Source organism: Olea europaea, chromosome 1 (genome assembly GCF_002742605.1).
Source record: "Olea europaea var. sylvestris chromosome 1, O_europaea_v1, whole genome shotgun sequence".
In the NCBI taxonomy this organism is placed as follows: domain Eukaryota; kingdom Viridiplantae; phylum Streptophyta; class Magnoliopsida; order Lamiales; family Oleaceae; genus Olea; species Olea europaea.
Window position 1 is genome coordinate 17,777,817 of NC_036237.1, and position 5,229 is coordinate 17,783,045.

The window sequence follows — 5,229 nt, forward strand, 5'->3', positions numbered from 1 at the left end:
GCTGAAAAGGAATCAATAGCTGGAATGGTCGCACAGGAAGACCAATTTGGTGAAGAAAGGGCAATTTATTATTTGAGTAGACGGTTAACGAAATGTGAATGTAATTACTCTGCTGTTGAAAAATTGTGTCTAGCACTGTATTTCACATGTACAAAATTAAGGGCTTATTTACGGCCCGTAACCGTTTATTTAATTTCTAAGGTAAATTTAGTCAAATACATGTTCTCGCGCCCTATTTTATACCAAAGGGTAGGCCTTTGGACACTAGCTTTATCAGAGTTCGAAATACAATATATACCTCAAAAGGCAGTCAAAAATCAGGCTTTGGCTAACTTCCTAGCCGACCATCCATGCCTTGACATGCCTGAGGAAATCGAATTAGAAATCAACTTGTTCGGACTAAAACCTTGGGTATTGTATTTCGATGGGTCAAAGACCTCTAAAGGTGCAGGAGTAGGAGTAGCACTAATTAATCCTTTAGGGATTTGCTACAAATTCGCATTCGCCTTAGACAGAATGTGCACCAACAATCAAGTCGAATACGAGGCCTTAATTGTAGGCCTAGAACTGATGATAGATATGGGAGTAAGAAACGTGATCGTTAAGGGCGATTCTCAATTGGTGATACATCAATTGATTGGTGATTTTAAATACCAAAGTGATTCCATTATAAGTCAATATGAGATCGCCCAAGAATTATTAGAGGAATTCGATCAAGTAGAACTTCAATGCGTTAATAGGATATATAACGATCTGGCGAATGAGTTGGCCCAAATGGCTTCAGGGTACTCTAAAATCTTGGATTGGAAGTCTACTTGTGAATACGGAATCATATTGCCCGTAACTCAAAGAAGGGCGAGAAAAATTGAACTTCACTGTATACAAGATGGAGATGCAGTGGATTGACGAACAGAGATTAAAGGATTCCTTCAAGAACTTAATGGAGGGATTAGTAGGAAAACAAAGTTATGTTCGCTGAATTACACACTAATAGACGAAGAGTTATTTAAGAAACGCCCTGATGGTGTATTACTAAAGTGTGTAAGTTTGCAAGAAGCCAAGACGATCATGGCTGAAGTGCACGAAGGGATATGTGGAGCTCATCAAGCTGGCCAAAGGATGAGATGGTTAATTATTAGGAGTGGATATTTTTGGCCAAAGATGAGAGAACTATGCGTTCAGTACGCAAAAAGTTGTTTAGCATGCCAAAAGCATGGTCCAATACTAAGGGCGCCAGCGCGAGAGATGTCACTTATTATTAAACCTTGGCCGTTCAAAGGTTGGGCGATAGATCTAATAGGGAAGATTTACCCTCCATCGTCCAAGTAACATACTTTTGTTATAGTTGCAACCGACTATTTCACTAAATGGGTAGAAGCAGTACCTTTAAAAGAGATCACCCAGAAGAATGTTATAGAGTTTATTCGTGATCACATTATTTATAGGTTTGGAATTCCACAAACTATAATGGTAGATCACGGAACATCTTTGAATGGGGATCAAGTAAACAAATTTTTGAGCGAGTTTGGGGTTAAATTAGTAAACTCCACACCGTACTACGCTCAATCCAACGGACAAGCAGAATCCTCCAACAAGATTTTAAAAAATATCATCAGGAAGATGATAGACGAAAATGCCAGAAATTGACACGAGTGTTTGAATAAGGCTTTATGGGCTTATAGAACATCACCTCGGTCAAGTGCCAAAATTACTCCTTTCCAACTTGTTTATGGACAGGAGGCCGTTTTGCCTATGGAAATCAACGTGCAATCAATTCGAGTGTGCTTACAACATAAGTTGAATGATGATGAGTATGCCGAATCGCTAGTTCAAAATTTATTAAAATTAGATGAATTGAAGTTGGACGTCTTGGATAGGTTGCAAGTTCAAAAGTAAAGAATGGCTAAATTTTATAATAAAAAAGTCATAGCCAAGTCGTTCAGCCTGGGTGAACTAGTTTGGAAAACGATACTCCCTTTGGACACCAAGGATCCAAAGTACGGGAAGTGGTCGCCCAACTGGGAAGGACCATACAAAATAAACAATGTATTGCCTAATGGAGCATACCACTTGGAAGATTTAGATGGCACCAAGCACGTAAGATTCATTAATGGCAAGTATTTGAAAAAATATGTTCCTTCTTTATGGGAATGCAAACAGATAAAAACATAACCAAACATTCTGGACGATCAAAAAAAATAATAATAATAAAGACAGAGCGAAATACGTTCAAATAAAGTTCTTTATTACCAAACGTTCTTACAAGAGTATAAAAGATACAAGTAATAGGCGTGTTACAAAATACAACTAAAGTAAGATGATCTCCCAGCCGATCACTGAGTAAGCTTCACACTGCCTTCCTAAATGCATCGCTGTAGTGGTGGGATTGACGAGTGAGAGGGTGTACTGGCCTCACCACCTTCCTAAATGCATCGCTAAAATAGCGAGCAAATAGGCCGAGAAACACTCTCAGCAAGCAAGTTGAGAAGCACTCTCAGCAAGCAAAATGGCCCATGAGCAGCCCAAAAATTGCCTTCCATCATTGACTCCTTGTGAAGAACAAAGAGACGATGGGAAGAACTTCGCAGGTAAAAATTTCGCTGCGGGCCAGAAAACATTTCCTATACCTCCCATACCAAAGGTGACATCAAAGTAAATATAAGGCGGACGGACTAAACAGTCCATCTTTGGATCAGATTGATTGTCAGAATGCCAAGAAATGGCAGCAAATTGGTTTCGAATAAGAAAATGAGGAGATGAAGATAGAGGATGAAAAATGCTAAACATTTATAAGGGGGTGAAGATGAAGAGACAGAATATGAACAGTCACATTTCTGTCTAATAGACGGAATTAAATGGCCCTAAGTCTTGGGAACAGTAGTGGGAATCTCAAAAGGGAATGGACAAAATTCTTAGTGCAAAGCAGTTAAGTGTTTAAAGAATTGATGATTAGAAAATAAACATCAAATAAATGCACAAGAAATTAATGTTCATTAATAAGGAACAAAATTACAAAATAGAAAAGACATCGTATGACTTAATTACATTCTACCCCATAAGGAACGAATTCGTTCCCTAAGTTTTTCCCGATCCTCGTTCTGTCGGGAGGTAGTGATGTTCAATTCAGCCGCAACGTCATCATCATCAACCTCCAGCTTCTTGTATTGTTCGACCAAGGATTTAGTTCGCTCAATTCCCTGAGAGGCGTTGCGCTTTTTAGCGGCCATCCTCGCCCTGCAATCGTCCATTTTAGCTTGAAGTTCCCTCATCTGAGCAGCCAAGTTAACCATCAAGGAGTCTTCAATCATGACTTCGGAAGAGATTTCTTGCAACTCGTCCTTAGCCTTGTTGATCTCCAAGCACAGAGACTCTTTCTCGGCTACGACTCGAAGTTATTGAGTACGCTTGGCCTTTAGTTCAGCATTCTTGTCCAGCATAGTAAGGACCTCGGAGTGAATGACCTTCAACATCGCTTTAAAGTCGGCAGAAAGATTGAGCGACGGAAGCGTCAGTGCTTGCTCTAATTTCGCACTCAAGAGTTCAAGTTCATCCTTGTGTCTGGCAGCACTAGCCCTTCCAATGTCCATGTCCATGAAGGACACGTACTCAAATACCAACTCCTTCAAGAACTTCAAGTCCTCTTCTGAAGAAGCAGCAGGACGATCAAATGGATCAGGGCGAGGCATATGGACCTGCCCCCAGGAAGCGAACAAATCCTGGATAGAACGAACAATCCTGTCAGCATCCTGCAAAGAAGATTGCCAACATTAAAAATATTCGTTACAACGAACAAGTTGGAAATAGGAATGGGGCAAAGAGAAAAACTACCTCGTCGACAATCGTAGAAGATGGCGCACCCTCAACCAAGCTGGCCACCAACGACTCATCCATTCGTGAGGACTTCCCCTTGTCCGAGCGAGAAGACGTTGCCACAACGGGCGGACTCATGGGAGTATCTGCAAAGTTCAAAGAGCAACCAGTCAGAAACCAATAGCATGAGCAAAGGTAAGACATCAAAACTGAATTACCTTCTGCTTCGATGACTGGGGAGTCGACACCCTGGGAGGAAGGTGGCTCATTCATGGGTTGTGATGAAGAATCTGGGACTGAAGATATACCTTTAAGCATGGTCCCATCATCAACCGGTTTGGATGAAGTAGCCTCAACGGAGGATGATGGAGCAGGAGTTAGTAATGCCAAAGCCTTTGAAGGGGAAGCTGAGCTTTTCTGAAAAGTCCAAAAGATCATCAGTACACAGAAAATTTTCAAATGGGGAAGACCATACTTGTAAATAGGCCAATTTAATTACCTTCCTTTTAACGATAAGAGGGACATCATCAACATCATCCTCCAGAATGGGAGATGCTGAAGCTGGCCGTTTGCGGCTTGGAGCACTCTTGGCCATAGTTGGCCTGGCAGGGAGGGAAGAAGATGGACGAGCAGATTGTTTAGTACGACGAGAAGGAGAGGGGTTCCGAATAGACAAAGGAGTGGCCAAAACAGGAGGAGGAGAAGAAATACTCGGTTGGTCTAATGAATGAAAGGCACGATTGGCCTCAGTCGCAAATAATCTAATGAATGAAAGGCACGATTCACCGATGGCCAAAGTTGTTCGAAAAGAGGATGAGTAGCATGACAGGGATTAAAAGGGGCTAATGAAAAATAGCTTGATAAATGGAGGTTGCGAGCGTTTATAGTCTCTGCTTCCACCTTATTAATGGTATGAAAACGGGCGTTTAAGTTCTTCGAATAGCAAAGAGGAACAGGCAAAGTTTGGCCGAAACCAAGCTGCCGAGCAAAAAATTGGGGAGCATAAATTTCTACCCCAGCTTTGGCATTGGTCCCGATTAAGATATCGTGGAAAAGCTCCCTCCCAGTTAAGAACTGGATCCAAATAAGCAGAGAGGTGCTCGAGCTATCTAGAGTGGAAGGAGGATGTACATAGTCCGGAGTCAAAAAAGGAGGAAAAGGAAAGAAGGAAGAGATTGAATTTAAAGAATAAAAGAATGAAAAAATGTCCCTTCTGGACATACTTATAGGAATTAAAGGCTCCATAGCTAGCCCGTAACAGCTAGCAGAAGGACAAGAAATGGATGGAGCACCAAGCGATGGAAAATAGGATCTCAACCACAGTTGAGTAAACCAAAGAGGTCCACTACCAGTAGGAGATGCACAATTCTTCAATTGAGTTTGAAGAGAAGTCATGCCTCTATAAAGGGCAGCCAAAAA